Here is a 24,247-nt window from a genome sequence, read left to right on the forward strand (position 1 = left end):
CATAAGAAGACTCCAGAACAGAGGTAGAAAACCTGGGTCTGAGGTATTATTCTGTCACAGACCAGCTGTGTGTGTGCATGCATGCTCAGGCATGTCTAACTCTTTGTGAACCCCTGGACCACCAGGCTCCTCTATCCATGGAATTTTCCAGGCAAGACTACTAGAGCAGGTCGCCATTTCCTACTCCAGGGGACTTCAGGCTAATTGCTTAATCTCATGAAGATGTAGGTAACTCATTTCAAAAATGAAGATAAAAACTACCTTACATGATCACAATACTCAAATAAAATCATTTACTTCTCCACCAATACAGCAAAAAAAAAAAAAAAGTGCTGAGTGTTTTAAAGGGTCAGGCACTGTTTTTGGCCACAGAGAGGCAGGATTAATGAGACAGGCCCCTGCCCTTGTGGGGCTGATATTCTGGTTTGAGGAGAGAGGTATTCAGCAAGGAAACAGAAAAGTAATCAAGATCCTTTCAGAGAGTGATGAGAGCTTTGGAAAGAAAATACACAGCTGTGGAAGGGCCTGCTCACAGCATTGGTCAGGGAAGATGACACTGAGATCTGAATTAAGAGGAGGGAAGACCTGGGATAGAACTTACCAGAAAGAGGGCAGCCAGACCAGGCCCCAAAGTTAATATATAAAAAAGCATTGTATAAACTGTACAGTCCCCGAAGTGTTGGGCCTGAGTGATATCATCAAGAGCTTTGTCCTAGGTTGAGAATTTGATTTTCAACCCAGCTCCTCAATGTGAGTAAGCTATGGGGAAGTGTCAAATCAAGGTAGACTTCGGCAAGACAAGCCTGCCAACAAAGAAGCACAAGGCACCCAACATTTACAGAAATACAAAACGGATTCCAAGAGAAGCAGGGCGCGTAGGGCGTGCCTCCCTTGTCACACGGACTCTGAGGCTGTGGTCTCTGTGTGAGGCCATCCTCAAAGTTCCAGATGAAGAATCACCTTGGGACATGCTGCTCACCTGGGGCTGTCAAGGTTCTGTGTAAAAATGCCCAGGTTCTAGGGTAAAAAATGAAGCGGCATGGATTCACTTCCCTGCTCAAAAGCATCAGCCCTATCTGAAATTTATGCCAGCCCATGGCCAAATTAATCATTGTGATTGGGTCATGCAACAATTAAAGAGAAAAGCTTCGTTCTTATGTTTCCAAAGGTCCGGTTTCATTTCCCTAAAACCAGTCAAGCTCTTAGTCTGGAACATGAGCTGAATGCTGAGAGAAAAAACTAAGTGGAACCAGAAACTTCTAATATTTTGTTTTAACATAAGAGTATAATAAGACAGAAGTCACATTTCATTTCACAAAAGCTTACAGAGGCAAACTCTTGCAGAGGGGAGGTATGAGCCTGATCCTGAAATCGACAGGACCCTGTGGGGCTTCTGGGCATGGAGGCCTGTCCGTGTCCCCCGTTTCTTATTTGTAGGGAATAGGCCTCAGCCTCCATGACCTTCCTTGAGTTCCAAAGCACAGATTCAAACAGTTGCTAATCAGGGAAGGAAGGGGATGCAGAGATTAGCGAGGAATAGCCAAGAAACAATTGTGTAGCTTTGAGACAGGGTCTTGGTTCTGTCTTAAGTGATGCACAGAACAATATCTTTGAGCTCTTTATAGAACCAAAACCTCTTGGCAAGTGGATTTGTATTCATTCCAGAGAAGACTACCTGAGGCCAGATTAATGAAATCAGAGAGGCTCATCAAGAGGTTATCTAAGACCAGATTAAGGAAGTGCAGGCCCTGCACATACCCAAATCTTATCAGCAACCCCGTCCCTGAACCACTGCTGTAAAACCCCTCACCAAATCCGCACAGGTTGGGACACTTCGTTTTTCAGGGGCATGAGCTTGCTGTGTACCCACTGTCTGGCAAAACAATAAAGCTATTCTTTTCTACTTTAGCCCAAACTCTGTCTCTGAGACTTGATTCAGCACTGATGCACAGAAGCTGAGTTTTTGGCATCAGTGTCAGCCTGAATACTTAAAGGGAATTCTGGAGAGCCCATTAAGCCTTACAGCTTTCCCGCCCACCATGTAGGAACCACATGTGGTACATCCCCAGGCATGTCCTCTCTTTGCCATGCAGTCAACCTGAGGGCAGTCCTCCTCCTTGTCTTAAGAGCCATAGGTAAGGCACAGAACTCTCAAAAAGGATCAAAATCCTACCAGATGGAACACTGACATGGTCATTACTGGGGCAGACAGGACTGCCAGGGAGAGAGTGAGAAGGGAGGAGAGTCAGGGACCCTGTGCTCAGGAACTTCAACATCGCTGGCTGATCCAAAGAAAAGCTTATAAAGGAGCCTGAAAAGGTTGTTGTTTCACAAGCACCCTGCAAAGGAAGAGGGCATTATTATCTCCACTTTAAATATGAGAAAACCAAGACTTGTGGAGGTCAAGTAAGCACCAGGTTAATGGGAGACTTGGGACTTGAACACAGGTCTCCAGACTCTTGTAGGTCAGTTGGTAAACAATCTGCCTGCAATGCAAGAGAGCTGGGCTCGATTCCTGGGTCAGAAAGATCTCCTGGAGAAGGAAATGGCAACCCACTCCAGTATTCTTGCCTGGAGAATCCCATGGACAGAGGGGCCTGGCAGGCCACAGTCCATGGGGCCGCAAGAGTCAGACACAACTTAATGATTAAACCACCACTCCAGACCCTGCGGTCTTTCAAATGAAACAAGGGAAGCTTTTCCAGTGCTCAAGCACCCCGGGAGTCAAGGGAGCTTGTCCTTCTTCAAAGATGTTTAGAGATGCTCATGCTCATGGTTGAACACAGGCTCTGAGAACCAAGGATGAAGAGGAAGAGAAACTCCTTTCTCAGTAAGCCTAAGAATCTATTCAATATTCTGGACACTATGTCATCAAAGGATTCTGATTTTCCCTGTGTGAGGTGGGGAGATGTGCTGGAGAGATTTGAACATCCAGTCCCTGGTCTCTACTTTGAACAGCTAGCAGCCTGTCCTAGGGTGGCAGGCAGGGTACCTGGAGCTGCCCGCACCTGTGCCCAGAAAGGACAAAGCTGCCCGCAAGGTGGACTTCAGGGCGGATGGTGAATATCTCAGCTGCCCAGAGCATGGGGCCCAGCTCTGCTTCGTGCCCCAAGGCTCTGAGTTTATTTTCTGACTCAGGGGAGCAGCTGTGGACTTCGTCCATTCGGCAGGCTTGCCAGATGTTTGCTGACCCCAGGTTTTTTCTCCCCGGAGGCGGCCCTGCCGCCTCTGAGATCAGCAGGGGTGAGGGGTGTGCGAGTTCCCAGGCTTCCCCAGGGCAGAGGGAGCAAGCCTGGGGCAGGCTGGGCTCGGGGCTGGGACTCAGGGCCATGCCTGCGGGACGCAGAGCCTGACCCTCTGTTGGCCCGGTCTCGGGAGTGAAGAGTGGTGAGGAAAATTGGAAGGAATAATCCCTGCCCCTTGAATTGCCTGGGATTAATTAGGAGACTGATAATGTACAGCGTGTGCCTGGGATGAAAATGAGTTATAGCCTCGTTACTAATATAGCTGGATGGATGATTAGTTTATATAAAACAAGGCCACTTCTCAAGAAGCCAGAGGTCATTAGGTGTCCTCACAGGGTGACATAAGAGGGTAGCCTGTGTGTATACTTGTGAGGAATTCCAACTGATTTACGGGAGGGTGAGAGCCAGCAAGTCAAAGTTGTTTTGCCCACTTCAGTAAATAAAAAGCAAAGACCCAGCACGAGGCTTGTGTTTATTCTTTTCCTCAAAGAAAATATTTTCCATAAAACTGGACACTGACATTAAAACTAAAAAGGGGTAGGGGCAGGGAAGAAGAAACCTAAAACCAATGTAAATTGGAAGCAAACTAGTGTTCATTTCCTGTGGAGCAATTTTATATTTTTTAATGGAGTTGCTGTGGCTTTTTATTTCAGTAGAAGGTGAAGAGTCCAAAGCATGAGGATTTAAGGCTTCCAAGTGTGTGTCATTATATGAACAGACCCTTAAATTTGCCAGCACGCCCCAGGCACTGCTCCTGCATAACTAATGTCTCCCTGCCAGGGCCAGGGCTGAGGGTCCTTTGACTCCTCTGGAAGTTATGCAGGGGTAAGGGGAGTGTCAGGAATGCAGGATTAGGCCCCATAATTGAGGCTGTCAGCTGAAGAGGCAGGAGGGTTTGTCAGCCTTTCCAAATTTGCATTTATTATTGCATGAAGATATGGCTCCTTTGGTATAAAAGGAGTAGGGGAGGTATCTGGAAGTTGGCAGTATTTTCTTCTCTATCTCTCTTTTTTAAGTTGACTGGTTCTGTATCATTCATTACGCTCTTCTTAATAGATCCCAGAAATGCTGAAACGGTCCTTCCGAGGAAGCATTCACTTGAAACAAAAGATTAGAGAGACCTTAAAAATGCTGGATTTTCTTTACCTTTTGAGGAAGGCCAGCTGGAACCTTTTGAGATTATTGCTCTTCAGTGTGCAGACACAAACAGTACTGATGGTGAAGACGAAACAGGATTTTTGTGAATCACATGTGGATACAGCAGTGTCACTTAATCAGACACTCCTTACTGGATGGTGGACGTGGAGACCATGGCCAAGGACCCTTCTATAGGATAAACAGACCCGAGAAGGCAGAGGTCTTCAGATTTTGAAGAGACAAGTGGCCTGTTTCAAGTGGCATTCTAAGTACATCTATTCTCTCTTTAATTTTTAAAAATTTTGTTAATTTATTGATTATTTTGGCTGCTCTGTGACTTTGGGGATCTTAGCTCCCTGACCAGGGACTGACCCCAGGTTCAGTGAAAGCGTGCAATCCTAACTACTGGACAACCAGGGAATTCCCTTAATTTAATTTTTTGTACAATATAAATAACATGAAATATACCATTTAAATCATTTTAGGTGCACAATTCAATGACATGAGGTACGTTCACATGGTACATCAACACCACCATCCAGTTCCTGAAGTTTTCATCTTCCCTAATTGAAACTCTGTACCCCTTACACAAAAACTCCACTATACTTCCCTTTCTAGCCTCTGGGAACCACTTCTCTATTTTCAGTCGGCCTGATTTTGACTCCCCCAGGTGTCCCATATAAATGGAACCATACAGTATTTGTCATTGTGTGTCTGGCTTATTTCATTTAGCACAAATGTCTTCAAGATTCACACTTGTTGTAGAATGTATCAAAATTCTACTCCTTTTTAAGATTGACTAATATTCCATAATATGTATATTCCAAATTGTTTTTATTCACTCATCCATCCGTGTACATTTTCATTGCTTCTACCGTTTTGCTACTGTCAATAGTGCTGCTATGATAGTACTTATGGATACATACTTATGTATCCTCTTCCAGACCTTATTTGGGGTACATACCTAGAAGCAGAATTGCTGGATCATACGTAGTTCAAGTTCTAATTTTTTTTAGGAACCACAATAGCAGTTGCACTATTTTGTATTTCAACCAACTACACAAAGGTTTCAATTTCTCCATATCCTCAATAACAGTTGTCATTTTCCATTTTTTTATAGTAGTCCTCCCAATGGGTGTAGAGTGGTACCTCATTGTAGTTTTGATCTGTATTTTCCTAATAATTAATAATGTTAAGCATCTTTTCATGTGTTTACATACAAACATCTATTTGGAGCCCCCCATTTAATTCTTTGGGATATATACCAGGAGGTGGAAGTATATACCAGTAGACGTAGAAGTGGGCCCCTAAGGATTTACTATAAATTCTTGAGAGTATAATAAAACTTTGATCAGCTAGAATGCTTACAGGCAGAGGATAGTCTGGTTAATGGAGGGTTAGTTAGAATTCTCCACTTTTGTTCCAATCACTCTTGCTGAGATTCTTCCCAAACGTTTTGGTTTGTTTTTTAGATGAGTTATGCAGCCTTTCCTAGGAGGACTTCTCTTTATCCTAGAGGCATTCTATAAAATGAGCACCTGGGGACTACACTAGGTACTTAATGTGCCATCCTGAAAATTTAGATTAGAAGCTATCAAATACATGTATTTACACTATAGACCAAAAGGTAACTGTATAGACTGTGAACTTTGAGTGAGTTAAATGTTCACAGAGATGGTTTCAGAAAAGATGTTCTGTAGCTCTTCTTTTTGGCAGTAATTGGAGAGTAGGGCCTGTTGTCTATTAAGGCCACTCCTAGTTCATGAAAATAAAACCATGTCAACTGCAAATAAAAGAATGTTTATCTTTCTGTTCTCTATGGAGGGAGTTGGAGAGTCCAGGCTGGGAATGTGTCTTATTCATGCAAAAGGGAGAGCACATCCCATGTGCTCTTCACTGGGAAAGGAAGCATGGGCAAACTCACCCATGCTTCACCTCCCTGCAAACTGTGATTTAGGCTGGATGCTATGTCTATGCATCATGGTACCCCTGGCACTAGCCCAATGCCAGGCACTTAGTAGGTGATCAGTAACAATTCACTGAATCAATTAGCATGGCCTGACCTTTTAAAAGACTGCCTTACAGGCTCTCAGCCTCATGAGGGGATCAGATGGCAGTTCTCTACCAGAAGTGGGTAGAACACTTTGCTGACCAAACTGGATCCCCACTCCTGGGTGCTGCTAGTATAGAGAAGCCTACTCTTTACGTGCTACTTGTATCTGTCACTGATCCTTCCTTTAATTGCATGGGGATTTTTTTTTTTTTTTAACTAGCAGGGGAAGGAGGCAAGAGAGAAAAGAATGTGTTGGCTAAGATGGTAGGAACAACCATTTTCAGTACGGTCTGGTGGATAAGGCTTGAATGCACCATCAGAGGAAGAAGAGTGAAAGCAGGAGAGAACTCTTCTCCTGAGAATATTCTGTGAGATTCTGGGTGTGGACTGCAGCTTTGCAGCACGGGGGGTGGTATGGCAGGGAAGGTCTCTATTCTCTCTTCTATATAGGTCCCCTGCCTACTCTGGGCACACTGGAGATATCAGTCTAGGTGGGAAATGGCACTGGGGATGCTCACTGTGCCAGTGTAGCAGGGGATCCTTCAGGCAGCTCTATGCTAGCCAGAGTGAGAGAGAAAGAAAATGTGGGCACCCGCTACCCATGGAAGTTGACTGATAGACTGTGGGCTCATGCAAGCTCCTTGTTAGGACTTCCAGAAAAAAAAAGAGGGGTGTTTGAAGTTTTACACTTGAACATATGTGGAGTTCAAAGTCACAGTGTGCGTGTGTGCGTGTAAAATCACTAGCTGGTGATTACTACCTCTGTATCTACAAACAACTAAGTGAGAGTTGGACTGTGAAGAAAGCTGAGCACCAAAGAATTGATGCTTTTGAACTGTGGTGTTGGAGAAGACTCTTGAGAGTCCCTTGGACTGCAAGGAGATCCAACCAGTCCATTCTGCAGAAGATCAGCCCTGGGATTTCTTTGGAAGGAATGATGCTAAAGCTGAAACTCCAGTACTTTGGCCACCTCATGCGAAGAGTTGACTCATTGGAAAAGACTCTGATGCTGGGAGGGATTGGGGGCAGGAGGAGAAGGGGACGACAGAGGATGAGATGGCTGGATGGCATCACTGACTCAATGGACGTGAGTCTGAGTGAATTCCGGGAACTGGTGATGGACAGGGAGGCCTGGCATGGTGTGATTCACGGGGTTGCAAAGAATTGGACAAGAGCGACTGAACTGAACTGAAGTCTATAACAGATACCCATTTAGGTAGTAAATGGATGAAGACAGGGAAACCAAATCTATACATTAAAATTTATCTATTTTTCAAATAAATTTATCTACAACTTGATATAAATAATGGTCCTTGTACCAAATAAGACACTTGGGTTTTAATAACAATAATAATAAATAATATTTAATATAATAATACACAGTACTTTCTATATGTAAGGCATGATTTTAAGCAATTTATATATATTTTTAATCCCCTCAACAGTCCTATGAGACATGAATCTTAATATCTCTGGTTTACAGATGAGAAAACTGAAGCACAGAGAAGTTAGTAACTTGGCCAAAATCACATACCTGGGATGTGAAAGAGTTGGAATTCAAACCCAAGAAGTTGGGCTCCAGAGTCTGAGCTTTCATATCTATCTAGATATAGATAATGATATTTTATTGAGATAATTTATATACCATGAAATCATCCTTTTAAAGTATACAATTCAGTGGTTTTCGGTATATTCCCAGGCTAGTACAACTATCATCTCCATTTAATTTTAGAACACTTTTACCACTGATAAGAAACCTGATAAGCATGAGCCTTACTTCCCATTCTTCTTTTTGTCCAGTCCCTGGTAACCATTAATCTACTTTGTCTCTATGGATTTGTCTATTTTGGACATTTAATATAAATGGAATTAAAAATAGAATAGAGTCATACAATATGTCTTTTGTGTCCAGTTTCTTTCACCGAGCATGATATTTTCAAGGTTCATCCATGTAGTAGTATGTATCAGTACGTAAATACTTTTAATGGCCAGATAATATCTTGTGGTATGAAATACTAAATTTCAAAAATCCATTAATTAGTTGATGGACACATGGGTTTGTTTCTACTTTTTGGCTATAGTAAGTAATGGTACTATGGACCAGCATACTATAATGACTACCACAAGCTTTTAAAAACATAAAACCAGCATATATTTCACATGCAGTAAATAATTAGTCAATAGGTCTATTTCCTGGAGGATTCAAAATTGCCCTTTTAATACCAGGCAGGCATGCTTGTATACATCTGTATCCATGGAGCTGATGAAGGATGTGGTGATCATATCAGATGACATATGTAAAAGTGCTTTCTAATACCTGAAAACATTGATCCAAATATTAGTAATCAATGATGTGAGCTTGGCCGATTATTTGAGAGTTATAATTAGATACTTGAAGACAATGGGCTGGCTAATTGAGGTTTTATTGTTAAAAACATTATTTAAAAGTTTCCATGAAATTGAAGAAGATTTGAAGAAATGAATGGATATTCCATGCTCTTGGATTGGAAGAATTAATATTGCTAAAATGATCACACTACCCAAAGCAACCTAGATTTAATGTGAACTCCATCAAATTACCCATGGCATTCTTCACAGAAATAGAACAAAGAATCCTAAAATTCATATGAAACCAACAAAGAGTCAGAATTGCCAAAGTAATCCTGAAGCAGAAGAACAAAGCAGGAGCCACAACCCTCCCAGACATCAGACAACACTAAAAAGCTACAGGAATCAAAACAGTTTGGTATCGGCACAAAAACGGACATACGGATCAATGGGATATAATACCTAGTCCAGAAATAAACCCACACACCTGCAGTTGATTAACTTTGATAAGGGAATCAAGAATATACGACGGGAAAAAGACAGTCTCTTTAGCAAGTGGTGCTGGGAAAGTTGGACAGCTGCATGTAAATCAACAAAGTTAGAACACACCCTCACACCACACACATGCACAAATATTCAAAATGGCTTAAAGATTTAAACATAAAACTCCTAGAAGAGATCATAGGCAAAATAGTCTTTGACATAACTTGTACCAATGTTTTCTTAGGTCAGTATGCAAGGCAATAGAAAAACAAACAAACAAATGGGACCTAATCAAACTTAAAGTTTTTGCACAGAGGAAACCATAATAAAATGAAAAGACAGCTGATAGAATGGGAGAAAATATTTCAAATGATGTGACTGATAAGGGTTTAAATTCCAAAATATATAAAAAGCTCATACAACTCAACAACAACAAACAACCCAATTGAAAAATGGGGAGAAAGCCTAAATAGACATTTCTCCAAAGAAGGAATATAGGTGGCCATTAGGCAAATTAAAAGGTGCTCACCATTGCTAATTATTAGAGAAATGCAAATCAAAAGTACAATGAAGTACCACCTCATCTTACACAACGATGGTCAGAATGGCCATCATTAAAAAGTCTACAAATAATAAATGCTGGAGAGGTTGTGGAGAAAAGGGAACCCTTCTACACAGGTGGTGTGACTGCAAGTTGGTGCAACCACTATGGAAAACAGTATGGAGGTTCCTCAGAAAACTAAAGTAGAATTACCACATGATCCAGCAATCTGCTCCTGGGCATATATTCAGATAAAACTAACATTAAAAAAGATACCTGCACCCATATGTTCAGAGTAGCACTACTCACAACAGCCAAGACGTGGGAACAATCTAAATGTTCATCAACAGATGAAAGGATAAAGAAGATGAGGTACACACACACACACACACACACACGCAATGGAATACTACTCAACCGTAACAAGGAACAAAATAATGCCATCTGCAGCAACAAGGATGGACCTAGAAATTATCATACTAAGTGAAGTAAATCAGACAGATATCGTGTATCAAATATACGATATCACTTATATGTGGAACCTAAAACATGACACAAATAAACCTATCTATGAAACAGAAACAGAATTATGGACATAGAGAACAGACTGGCAGTTGCCAACGGGGAGAAGGTTGAGCGAGGGATGTGGACTGGGAGTTCAGGGTTAGCAAGCGTAAGCCTTTATATAGAGAATGGATAAACAATAAATTCCTACTCTAAAGCATAGATAATTATATTCAATATACTATGATAAACCATAATGGAAAAAATATTATGAAAGAATGTATATCTTGCTCCTTGGAAGGAAAACTATGACAAACTTAGACTGCTGCTGCTGCTAAGTCACTTCAGTTGTGTCTGATTCTGTGCGACCCCATAGATGGCAGCCCACCAGGCTCCCCCATCCCTGGGATTCTCCAGGCAAGAACACTGGAGTGGGTTGCCATTTCCGTCTCCAATGCATGAAAGTGAAAAGTGAAAGTGAAGTCGCTCAGTCGTGTCAGACCCTCAGCGACCCCATGGACTGCAGCCCACCAGGATCCTCTGTCCATGGGATTTTCCAGGCAAGAGTACTGGAGTGGGTCGCCATTGCCTTCTCCTGACAACCTAGAGAGCATATTATAAAGCAGATACATCACTTTGCCGACAAAGGTCTATATAGTCAAAGCTATGGTTTTTCCAGTAGTCGTGTATAGATGTGAGAGTTGGGTCACAAAGAAGGTTGAGTGGCAAAGAATTGAAGCTTTCAAATTGTGGTGCTGGAAGACTCTTGAGACTCCCCTGGACAGCAAGAAGATCAAACTAGTCAATCCTAAAAGAAATCAAACTTGAATATTCACTGGAAGAACTGATGCTGAAGCTGAAGCTCCAGTCCTTTGGCCACCTGATTCAAAGAGCTCACTCATTGAAAAAGAACCTGATGCTGGGAAAGACTGAAGGCAAAAGGAGAAGGGGGCAGCAGAGGAAGAGATTATTGGATAGCATCCCTGACTCAATGGACATGAATTTGAGCCAATTCTGGGACATAGTGGAGGACAGAGGAACCTGGTGTGAATGTTGCAGCCCATGGGGTCACAAAGATTCCAACACAACTTAGTGACTAAACAACAAAAAACTGAATCACTTTGCAATACAGCAGAAATCAACACAACGTTGTAAGTCAACTTTACTTCAATAAAAAGATATAAAAACTGAAAAAAGTTTCCACAGTGTATTAACTGGGAAACAAGAAAAGGCCCCCCTTGCATATCCACTAACAGCCACAATGGGCTCTTCTTTCATAAATGCCTCCCAGAGAGACCAGCCTCTCTGTTACCATTTTCCTCTTTCCCAGTTGTTGTTCACTGTTAATGTTTTGTCGATTATTCCTCACGAAAAGTTAAAAACACATTTAAAATTTAAGCCAGTTAGGAACGTATTTAGTTGCAAGTAACAGGAAATCTAACCGCGCCTTTAACAAAAGTCAATTTTTTTTTCTCACATAAGAAGTCTGAAGGTTGCTTTGTGGTTCAAGGGTCAGGACTGATGTTTCTCTTCATCTATCTCTCACGTTTACAAAAAGGCTGTCCAACACGAAGCATCATATCTGTATTCAAGACAGAAAGTAGGGGACTTTCCCTGGTGGTCCAGCGGCTAAAACTCCATGCTTCCAAAGCAAGGGGCCCAAGTTGGATCCCTAGTCGGGGAACTAGATCCCACAAGATGCAACGAAAGATCCTGTGTGCCACAACCAAGACCTGGTGCAGCAAATAAATAATAATTTTAAAAAGGACAGAAAGTTGGGGGTTGAATGGGGGTAGTGTCAGGAAAGCAGAAGCACTCTCAGAAGCCTCTAGAAGACTTTCATCTCTTGGCCACAAAGATCACATGACCACCCTTCCTCATAATGCAGGCTGACAAAAATGATAGCTTCTCCAGCCTCTAGAGTGGAGGACTGTGAAAGAAAAGGGAGTTGGAAATAGGTGCCGTCAGAACAACTTAGCCACACTCTCCTTTTAAGAGATGGTTAGGGGATCTAGACAGACAGAAGGAAGAGACCACAGCTCTGATGGAGGAGGCTGGCACATCTCCTCCTCTTTCAGTTGGTATGTCTGATGAAGTTTTCCATTTGCTTTTCCTGCTTTCAGACTTGGGATTACATGGGAACCACTCATCTCCCCACAGACACTGGTTTGGCTTCATAATGGTTGAACGCCTGTCTGAATATTTTAGTGATGTGACCATAGAACATCGTGACATGATGAGCTCTTGAGACACTGTGACCAGAACCAATCTGGCTGGCTGAGCAATGTCTAAATCCCAGCAAGTTTGTCTGGGGATCTGAGACCAGCTTGAAATATCAGAAGGATGCTGCAAAGAGTTTTCTGAATCTGCCCCTCTTCGTTAGGATTAAGATGTTCTTGAGGACAAGGCTGAGGTCTCCCTTTCTATTATGTCTTCCTTTCTGTCTTCCCCTTTCCCACGTGCTAAACAATCGTGGGTGCAGAGATGGCTCTCAATATACACTGGAGGGGTAAACTCACATTTCTGGTGACTGGTCAAAGATGTGTCACTTGTTATAAAGTGTGCCAAGAAAGTCACTCATTTATCCAGTAAGCACTTTTAGTAATTTAAGCTGTGAACCAATTACTTCAATACAGTTTCCAGAAATAGAGTTCCGTATCCTTTGAAGTGGGTTAATTGTCAACTGATATTTTATCTGTGTTTGTTCATCTGACAGACAATTAGTGAAGGCTTCCAAAGCATCAGGCACAGTGCTAGGCACAGAGGGACACAGCAAAAAGCATTTAATGCTGCCTGCCTGGACTCACAGGGAAATGGGCTAGACAGGCATGAGAGCAGCAGGCCCAGGGATCTGAGAAGGGCTGCATCAAAGCGCTGTGGGTTCACAGCAGGCGGGTGACTCATGGCCCAGGGGAGTTGCGGGGTTGTGCAATTAGATTGGCTGCCAGAGTCCTCTTCCGCAGACATTCCAAGCTGACTGCTGGCTTGGTTCCACCAAGGGGATGGGGGGACGTGACCCTGTCTGGCTTCCCCCTCCTAGTTGGGTTCACTAGAGAGAGAATGCTTCTCCCTGGAGACCAGCTTCACACATGCACTGAATTGGCTCCTTTAAGAAATAGGACAAAGAAAAAATGTTAAGGGGAGTAAGGATGAGGTTTGGGGAGCTGGAAGACCAGGTGCCTTCTGAGTGGGTGGGGGCCTTGAACCATTTTCATTCCCCAAAGTCTAGCACACACATCTTTGCTTTTTTCAGAGGGGATGCATGAGGTGTGGGAGGATATTTGGGAAAGGCTGTCTCTATAACATGGCTCACTGCATGAGACAATCTGAGAGCAGGGCAAATGCTACATAACTTCTTCACAAAAATGTCAGTTAAGGGGAAAAAAAAACAATACATTTTTGGAGGCATCTTACTCCCTCATTCAAAGGAAAAATGGCTTCATGGAGTCCATTTTTGGAAGCGTATGGTGTGTATATTCTTGAGCTTAGATGACCCACTGATAGGAATAGAGGATGGCATTGAGAAAATGACACTCTTGTGTAGCCTCCAAGGATTAACATCAGGGGTATTTGAGACTTAACAGCAAAAAGGCAGCCTTGTGATCTTTTATTGTGAAATAAGATTGGAGGACACAGCACAAAGCTGCAGGAGGCGGTGGGCAGCGAGGAGTGGGTGACCCTGAGACTGCAGGCCTGGGGGACCCATCACACACAGAGACTAATGCCTGAATTGGAAGAGCAAGTAGGATGAGCCCAGATGGTCAGAGGAGCTTTCCCAAACTGGCTGCACTTAAAGTCCTTCCTTCTAATACAATTTGGACTTGCTCTCCTTGAATGTGACTATGCATTAACGTAACAGATTTGGTAAATCTGGAAGTGGGCAAGCACATATGTGATCCCTGGTAATTTTTTACCCAAGAATCTCACCGAACATTTCACATAGGGCCTCACTGATGCCTGTTTCTCCTTGAGTCTCTGGCCATTCTAGACCTCACTTACTCCTATTTCATAGATGCAGAAGGTGAGGGAGAGGAAGCCGAGCGTCTTCATAGAGCCTTGACCATGCAACAGAACTAAGAGCTCCGAGTCTTAGCGGCCGGTTTTTGGCTCAAGCAACAGCACTGGGCTCCCTTTTCTTCTTCTGGGAATAATGGCGAACACTTTGGCTTCAGACATTGACTTTAACAGGGCTGACGAAAAAAATTATCATTTGTTGAGAAGGTAGTGAAAGGCCGACTTCTTAGCCCCTTGGTCAAGGCAACTTACTTGCAAGTGCTTTAAAGGAAGTTGATGGAATCCAGATGCTCCTATTCTGTGTCAACTGCAATAGTGGCTCACCCACAAGTCACACACACACAAAAAAACCCCAAACCTGTGGCTACACTGAATTCCTTGTTTCTTTGATTGCATTGATCCTTCTTTAAAATGCTTATTGAATTTACTGGCCAATTTAATTAAAAGAGTTGAAAGAGTACAACCTCTCCTGTGGAAGAACTGTGTCCATGCCCTTCCTGTGACTGTCTTAAGTGACATATAACGCACAGGGCTGGGTTGGCGGGGGGTGGTGGTCAAGCAAGTGTAAACAATTCTTTCCTAAGGCATAAACTTGTTCCCCCAAGTGACCCCTGAAGTATTAGTCGCTCAGTCATGTCAGACTCTGTGACCCCATGAACTGCAACCCACCAAGCTCTCTGTCCATGGAATTTTCCAGGCAAGAATACTGGAGTGGATTGCCATTCCCTTCTCCAGGAGATCTTCTCAACCCAGGAATCGAACCCAGGTCTCCTGCACTACAGTCAGATTCTTTACTGGCTGAGCTACCAAAGAAGCCTAGGGACCTCAAAGCTCTCTGACAGGGGATACCAATGGAAAGTGACAAGGTGAGTTGTGGGATTTTTAGGTAAAGCTGGGGTGGGGGCTGCCTGATTCATGCTGAACTGCTCATACTCCAAATGTGTATTACAAATAAGAACTAGAAACAGGCCTAAGACACAGTGGGAACCACTTTTAGTCAATTAAACCTAGCAATAAGCTGAGATGTTTAATTTTTTAAAAATTAGAGTCAGAAGTTAAGCTGTAAGAAGCTACAGTTCTGTCTCATGGAATTTGTTCCTTGTCTATTAATAACAACTAATGTTTTTGAACAGTATTTTGTACCAGACTTAGGGCTCAACTTTTGTACACATTATGTCACTCAATCCTTACGACAAGCACATAAAGTAGGCAGGCATTATAATTTATCCTTCACAGAGGAAGGAATGGGGAGATTTTAAGGAATCCACAGGACTGGAACCTTCATCTGCCTGACTCCAGAAACCACAATCCTACCTAGTTCTCTGCTGCGTCAGTATTTATTACATGCCTGCTGTGAACAAGCCACTTCTCTGGTGTTTACATCTGTACTAGCCATCCAAGAGGGCCTTGAAGGTGGCGGTCTTGGTTTCTATCTTGGGCTACATGATGAAAAGCCAAGAATTTCATTAGCCGAGGTGTACCACACAGACCCTGAATGAAGACATTTCTGCTGAGGATGGAGCCGAAGACTGATTTCTGGAGATCTTTGGAAAAAAGGAAAAGAGGGTCTCAATCTGAGACACTGTAGGAGTACTTTAGGCTTGGAGTTTAGGAATTAGGAATGAGAGAGGAAAGGGCCTGAGGCAAAAACAATAAAACTCGATTTTAGTTTGATATGGTGGCAACTTGCCTTAAAAGAGAAAGGAGGAGCTGGGAAAGAGATGGCAGGGAATAGAGGGAAGATAGTGTTTCAGGTTTCTTTTCTTTTTTTTTTTTTTTAAAGACATTCCCTTGAGTCTGCTACAGTTAAAAGTGAAGGGATAGAGGGGGTCAGACAGAAACAAAGTGCAGAGGCAGAATTGAAGGGAGCTGGGAGAACAGAAGGTAAAAGATCACAGGAGAGGTAAGAAGAAAGCCAGAGGTGGCACAAAGCCCCGGGGAAGGAGCGTGGCAGTGCAGGAGGCGAGTTTAATCAGATTTGCCTAAGGCAGCCGCAGTTAAATAAAGGATGTCGGGCGGAGGAGAGCAGGTCCTGGAGAGGCCAGGGTCAACAGCGGTCTCAGCGACAGCTATCTGGGGGCCAGGGGACAAAGGTAGGGAGACAATGGGAGGAGCCCAGCTGCAAGAATGAAGAAACAAAGACCAACCAGGAAAACGAAGAAGGGACTGAGGCAGGAGAGTTGCCATCTCCCTAAGGGGCTATTCAGGAGCTGCAAGTTGCTGGCTGCTGGCAGGAGAGCAACGTTAAGGCATAAATGACCACAGGAAGCAGGGGAAAGTTTGGGGCAAGCATAGAGTGAATATTTAGATGTGTCTTGGAGAATTGAGGCTCACCATGGCTATAACCTATGAACACATTAGCTCCAGACATATACAGCTTTGTTCCATCTGGCTAGCTACTAGCTGAGCACAAAGACACCTGATCTGGTTATTAAAGTGGCTGAAACACCAGCACATTTCTGCCTCAAACTGTCTGTGACTTTGCTTTCTGAGGAAGGAAGCAGGGGGCTGGGAGGAGGCACTTGAGCGACAGGTATGGATGAAAGGGGTAAAAAAAAATAAATGTTACAAGAAATGGTTCTCTTTATAAAACAAAAGTTATTCTTTTTTCTTTTTTTTTTCAGAGGAGAGAGCCCAGTGAACTTCATTTTGGAGCAGAGTGGAGTCAAGGGGAGGGTGTGGGTTCTGGGTCAGATGGGCTAGCAGTTAAAACCTGGTCCTGCCACTTCTGAATTGCATCTGGGGAAGGTGTGCCCTTTCCTGGGCCTCATCCATACAAAAGCACCCCTGACAGGGCATCATGGATAGATACTGTGCAGACAGAAAGCACCTGGAGATGGGTGGGCAAGTCAGCCGTAGGAATGATAGGGGCAGAACCGTCTGGAAGGATCCAGAGAAACAACTTCCTACGGCTAGATTTTGTTACATTGCTGAGTAATGAAAAATCTAATTTGGGAGCCACCCTCCTTTCCATGTGACATTGGGCTGCACTCCATAGGCCTATAAGCCCTATACTTTCCCAGCTTCAGGAATGAATTCTCAGAATTTGTGTTAGCACTTGAAACTGAGCAGGGCCCTGCAGGGCTCCTGGGCATGGAAACCTTTCTGTGTCCCACATTTCTTTTTTTGTAGGGAATAGGCCTCAGCCTCCATGACTTTCCCTGAGTTCCACAGGGCAGGTTCAAACAGTTGCTAATCAGGGAAGGGAAGGGGTGCAGAGATAAGGGAGCGGCAGTCAAGAGAGCAGCAGTCAAGAAACAACAGTGCAGGCTTGGGACAGAGTCCTGTTTTGCCCCAAGGGTTAACTGTACCAATATCTTTGAACTTGATGAAGCTGAAGCTCCATTACTTTGGCCACCTGATGAGAAGAGCCCACTCACTGGAAAAGACCCTGATTCTGGGAAAGACTGAAGGCAGGAGGAGAAGGGGACCACAGAGGATGAGATAGATAGATGGCATCAAAGACTCGGTGGACATGAGGTTAAGCAAACTTCAGGAGATGGAGAAGGACAGGGAAGCCTGGCGTGCTGCAGTCCATGGGTCGCAAAGAGTTGGACACATGACTGAGCGACTGAACAACAACAACTACTACTACTTGTGGAAGCATTCTTTAGTCGAGAGAAGGTCACAGTTTGAAAACCTCAAGAACCACAGAAACTCATCAGTAGACCATCTAAAGCCAGATTAAAGGACTGCAGGTCCTGCACATAACTTGATTGTTATCAGCAACCCCACCCTTGAACCATGCTTATCATAAGACTCCTCACCAAATCCCCTGGGTTGGGACACACAATTTTTTTTCTAAAAAACTTCTTTATTGAATTTGTTATAATATTGCTTTTTTTTTTTTTTTTTTCATGTTCTGGTTCTTTGACCACGAGGCATGTGGAATCTTAGCTCCCTGACCAGGGATTGAACCCTCACCCCCTGCATTGGAAAATGAAGCCTTAACCACTGGACCACCACCCAAGTCCTTGGGACACACAATTTTGATGGCATGAACCTGTTCTGTTCCCCTTTGCCTGGTAAAGCAATGACTGTATTCTTTTTTACTTGACTCAGAATTCTATCTCTGAGATTTGATTCGGTGCTGGTGCACTGAGGCAGAGTTTTTGGCGTCACACATTTTTTTTTAACCCAGGGAAATAGATCTCATCCACAAACTGATCTTAGCAAAGCCATTTGAAGGCAGAGACAACCTCAGGTTTGTAAGGTACACATAGATATACAGGTATCTTTACAGACACAGAGATCTCACAATTTTCCTTCGAGAGTTGAAAAAGCCTCCTTTTCCCCCCTTCACTCATAGGGATTTGATGAAAGTTCCTGAGAGCCCAGCTAGATCATTTGCATTTCAAAGGCACAAGAAGAGAAACACCCATTCCTTCTAGAAAGCTAAATTCCTCTATCGGTAATAAAAACCAGTTTCACAATGTCAAGAGTCCCATCTTGGACAGTTTCAGGGATTTCTTTTCCGTTTCTAGATAGCCAATTTGGTTTAAACAAATAACAGTAATAGACAATAATACATATTCACTCACATTCACGTGCTTCACTTTCAGAGGAACAAGAATCAGCATTTAAGTTAACCTTTGCCTCCGCAGTTAGCCTCTGTGGTCTTTCTTTATGTAAAAACCAGCGGCCAGCCCAGAGCTCTGGCCAACAGCCTTAGGATTTTCTACGAGTTCTCTGAACTCTCTTGGCGCATCGACCCCAGGTTCCTGCATACTAGTGGACGGCCATGCAGGGTTTCCCCACAACTTTTGGGATCACCCCAGAACCTCTGTGCCCCATATGCAAGTGAATGGCCACCCCAGGATCACCCCTGCAACTTTCAGGCCCACGTGTTAGTGCAGGGTCCCCTTAACTTCCCAACCCCCATCCTTATTTCCCAACATGTCGGTGCTCACTGGAGTTTCCTCAGTCTCCCGGCTGTTCCGCTACTTGTTGGGCTTCACCCCACAAGCCTATGAGCCCTGTGCTTGCCCAGCTTCAAGACCAAAGAAAGGGCCCAGAGTTGGTGACAGAGCCATCAGTGGTTCAACGAGTGGGGGACTTACACGTCTGAACCAGGTCCTAGAGCGACACCCCGAAGTGTGAAGCAGATGATGGGGCAGGCCAGAGTGCCAGTCTCTGCTCCCTGGAGGAAGGGGGAGTTCCAGGGGGAATTGACATCAGGTGGGCTCATCAGTTACCAGGGAAACCAGCAGAGCGCGATCCCCTTCACCAACACATTGATAACAGGTGGAGATGTTTTGATCTAAAAGTTGGAGCAATCACTAGCCGGGGTGGGGGCAGCTATTTAGGAAGGTCTGTCCTGTGAGTAGGGTCAGGTGAAGCAGGTACTGGTGGAGCAGGTGATGGACAGACAGCAAGAGGACAGCCGTGCTGGGTGGCCTGACCGTACAGAGACCATGGAGGACAAATCACACCTAACTTCAAAATAACAAGCTCCAAATTTTAGGAGTCGGAAGTACTGGAGATTACCTGATAATAACATGAGGATCAACTTTTTTTTTTTTAAATAAGCTTATCGTGGTATATTTATTAAATATTAGAATTATTTCTTCCTGTCTATCTACGTATCTATCTATCTGGCCATGCCCAGAGGCTGTTTGCAAACTGAGAAATTCCCATCACTACTTTTTAAACATGCAAGTCTGAGCTTATGAAGTGCAAGGAAAGTCAATTTTATAACTGCCTTTAGTGCCACATTCAGACAGTGAAAGCGGCCCTTTAAAAAAAACTTTAGGTAAATATTTGAAATATTCTAAAACTGACATTCTGAATGATATTCTGATACCATTTCAATAATGTTTTATAAAATTCAGAGGAAAAATAGAATTAAGTAAATTTGAACTTTCCCTTTTCCGAGGCAGTTAAAGGCCGTACTATTTGCATATTCTAATATGGGATCACCATAGCTCAAGGTACAAAGCTTCAAAAGAGACTGTCCCTAGCAGGCCAACAGAGCAGGAGCCATTAACCTTTGGCCTTTCTGTATAAGACAAAAATCTGAGTCTCTTCTTTTCAAAGTGGCTTCCAGGTAACCACTCAGCACAGCCCCTGCTTTCCGGAATTGTCTTTGGAAGCACAATTAAAAGGTTTAAAAAGCAGAAATACAAGCTCCATCCTATTTACACATTTAAAGTAAAGGTCATTCTCAGAAACTGGGCTTCCCAGATTTCTCCCCTTGAAATCCCTTAAGATATGTAATACCAACATAAAGGGAATCACAAATCCAGTTTTCAGAAAATGGCATTAAATATAGATTTAAACTTTGACCTTTAGTCCCAAGTGAGAGGACAAAAAATTCTCTTTACAGTGAAGGGCTTGTTGCTACTAAGCTTCAATGAGTAGGGGAGAACCTGCCTGATAGTAGCCAGGATTAAGCAGCACCAATCGATTTACCTCCAATGCAAGTATGCTGCAAATCCGCTGGGTCAAGATATAGTGTGTGATTGGGCCAGGCTCATCTATATTCTAGAGTCTGTAGAAGCAGCTTCTGGGAAACAGGGTCTTCTTGGCTTGGGGAATTGACGTTTCCACGGCAATATCTGAAATGCATTCAGAGTGAGCAGGAGGAAGAGATGGACTCCACAGGGTCTCCTACTCCACATTAGGGTCATCAGCAATAATGGGAAATCTGTGGGCAGCACAATGACAGAGGGGGCAAACAGGGAAATCACGGACATCCAGAGCATTCATATTTTTACACCCCTTATTACTCTGAGAGCTCCGCAGGTGCTGACCAGGACCCCAGGCAGATGACCCACTCTGCAGGTCACCTGTCTGCTACATCCTTGACAGATTGATATTGGGGTACAGGTCAGGGAGGAGGTAGATGATGGACAATGGGAAATGGAGCTTATCAGAGAAAGGACTATTGGTTCTGTGCACATCGAGAGCCAGAACAAGAAATTCTTCTGTGTGGAATTTATTAGATCAATTAGGGAAGTAAGGAGATAAACAGGAAAGAGCACTCGCCTGGGAGTCAGTTTGTTTTGCCCTTAACTAGCTGGATGAGTTCGAGATTATGCATTTGTTTGTCTCTATCACTACAAGTGACCTTTAGTTCAAACCCAATCTTGCTGATTTTACCTCAGTGCTCAGTTCACACTTGGGACCTCAGCAAAATGTTTACCGATTGGATACACGAGGGAAAGAAGAAAATTGTTTGTTGGGAGGGACCCATTACTTGTCCAGCCCAAATTGTTTGCTTTAAAGATAAAGAAATAAAAGCCTGGTTAGTCAGTTAGTGTTAGTTGCTCAGTCGTGTCCGACTCTTGGTGACCCTGACCAGCCCATCCGGCTCCTCTGTCCATGGAATTCTCCCAGCAAGAATCCCGGAGTGGGTAGCCATTCCCTTCACCCCGGGCTCTTTCAGACCCAGGGACTGAACTCTGGTCTCCTGCATTGGCAGGCAGTTTCTTTACCATCTGAGCCACCAGGGAAGCCCAGAGAGATGAAATAACATGATTGAGGTCCCACTACTTGTTTGTTGCAGAAATTAAAATTAAAAAAAGGATGACGATGATGATGATGATGATAATTAACATAATCAAGTGCTCGGATTGTGTAACCTCAGTGTTGGTGATTTCTTAGTTGGTTCTTAGCTTCCTACACACTCTTGTATTTTCTCCTCTGTATCCAGGATTCAGAAACCTGAAAATTACATTTCCCAGACTTCCTTGCTAGCTTGGGTTAGGTTCTATCATGGGAAGCACTCACAGAGACTTGGGAGAAGTCATTATATCAATACTGTAACTCGTTACTTGTCTGGTTCAGGTGACCGCAGGCTGCTGTGCCTGGCTGGTGAGCAGCAGCACCCTTGGGTTTACTGGGGTCCTGCAGAGTCTGCAAGGGCCCAGACTTCTGCTTCCTCATTGCAGCAGTGGTGATGGCTCCAGCAGAAGGGGCAGCGGTGGCCTCACGAGATAGTGCTTGTAAGCAAGGGTAACCCCCTCTCCTCTTTTGCTCCTGTCTCAAAGGGTAGGGTCTTCCTGCAGTTACTAACCTCTCTCTGGGTAACACTGTCTCCCTCGTTTTGCTCCAACAGCCCATCCTAAACCCCAGTAATCTCTGGTATTAAATCTCCCCTGATGAACCACTGAAAGTGTTTCGTATGGATTCTCTCACTGAATTCTCACAGCAACATAGGAGATGTGAGCTTTTCTAATAGAACTATGCTCCTGTTTTACGGATGAGAAAACAGGTTGAGAGACACTAAGTGACTGGCCTAGGATCACACAGCAAGGTAGGGGCAGAGCAGGGACATAAAACAGGGCTATCTGATGCCTAAAATTCCTGTATTTAACTCTACACCTCAAGAGCAAGCCTGCTCCCCTGTCAGATTATTATATTAAGGTGGTTTAGAGACTCACCAGGGCTTCCCAGGTTGCTAGTGGTAAACAGCCTTCCTGCCAATGCAGGAGACATAGGAGAGGCAGGTTTGATCCCTGGGTTAGGAAGATCCCCTGGAGGAGGGCAGGGCAACCTACTCCAGTATTCTTGCTTAGAGAATCCCATGGACAGAGGAGACTGGTGGGCTACAGTCTATAGGCTCGCAGAGTCGGGCACGACCGAGGCTCACAGTGTTGGGATCCTCCTCCCCTGTGCTGTGTGGGACTGATTTTAGTGGGCTGTCTTCTTTAAATGCTCTTTTTCCAGGATCCTTGTTTTCTTACCTCTTGACTTGAGCCTGATGACGTAATTTCCTCCATTAAAAGCTTTATAGGGATGGTGTATCTTTTAGCAGTAGAACAGCTAAGGGCCTGGCTCTGTTGGTGGGAAAGCAGGGAGGTTAACGTGAGTGAGGGTTTGAGAGAAGAGGAGGGGGTGGGATGAACAGACCCAGGGTTAACACACGGGCCCCTTCTCTGCCAGGCCAACACTGAGGGCCTGGCTGGGGGTGGGGCTGGACCAGGGACTGGGGACTGAAGGAAGAGTTCCCGTAAATGGCTTAGAAAGGTGCCTGGCCTACCATGAAAGCGAAAGTCACTCAGCCGTGTCTGACTCTTTGCAACCCCATGGACTACACAGTCCATGGAATTCTCCAGGGCAGAATACTGGAGTGGGTAGCCTTTCCCTTCTCCAGGGGATCTTCCCAACCCAGGGATCGAACCCAGGGATCGAACCCAGGTCTCCCACACTGCAGGCAGATTCTTTTCCAGCTAAGCCACAAGGGAGGCCCCAGAATACTGGAGTGGGTGGCCTATCCTTCTCCAGCAGGTCTTCCCAACCCAGGAATCAAACCAGGGTCCCCTACATTGCAGGCAGATTCTTTAAAACTGAGCTATCAGGGAAGCCCCGTTTACCATGAGCACTCTACAAACGTTAGCTTAAAAAAAGGCCACCAGGCATAAGGCACTGCAAGAGACACTAAGACAAACAAAAAAGGCAGCCCAGCCAAAGGGGACATTCCACCGGGAGAGGCTGAGATTCGTACTCACGCAGCTGGGAAGAAAGGGCTGGGAAGCCAGCACAGGCATGCTGTCAGTGTCCCGGGGAAGGGCAGGGGTCCTGGTAGGCTCTAGGCTTTGAGCAGGCTCTTAAAGTGGGGTAGGCGTGAAGAGATGGCAACAGGGGAGGGAAATACCTTTTCCCTGAGAAAAGAAACTGTAATCAGAATTATCTCCTGTTGAAGTCTAAACTCTCCAGACAATATTTATGCAGCTCTCCCATCTCCCCTGTAGATGTCTGAGGGTAGTTCCGATGTTGTTCAGGGTTGAAGTGTTCTCTTCAGAAGATGAATTCAAGGCCACTTTTGTTCTTTTCCATATTCTTTCCAGTCCTTCATCTTCCCTCAAGCACTGCCCACCTCCCCTAAGACCCCTAACTCCAAGACCCCAGGACTGTCACTGTAGTGACCCAGTGGGAATAGAACCCCCTCCCTCCATCAAAGCCCACCTGCCTCCCTGCCTATCCTTCAGCCCCCTGCTA

The 24,247-nt window shown here is 44.3% G+C and overlaps 1 long non-coding RNA gene across 1 annotated transcript in view; it reads right to left on the reverse strand.

Annotated features, from left to right (window-relative positions):
- Positions 1-24,247, reverse strand: part of LOC147366865 (uncharacterized) — a 231,302-nt gene that overhangs the window by 79,487 nt on the left and 127,568 nt on the right. The window contains exons 5-8 of the long non-coding RNA XR_015169512.1: positions 23,758-23,910; positions 22,993-23,085; positions 20,717-20,862; positions 19,366-19,445 (exon numbers count right to left, since the gene is read on the reverse strand). This is a non-coding gene — a long non-coding RNA (uncharacterized LOC147366865). The remainder of the gene's footprint in view (positions 1-19,365; positions 19,446-20,716; positions 20,863-22,992; positions 23,086-23,757; positions 23,911-24,247) is intronic.

Source organism: Bos grunniens, chromosome 8 (assembly GCF_055505025.1).
Source record: "Bos grunniens cultivar Pamir isolate PY7600 chromosome 8, Bosgru_T2T1.0, whole genome shotgun sequence".
Lineage (NCBI taxonomy): Eukaryota > Metazoa > Chordata > Mammalia > Artiodactyla > Bovidae > Bos > Bos grunniens.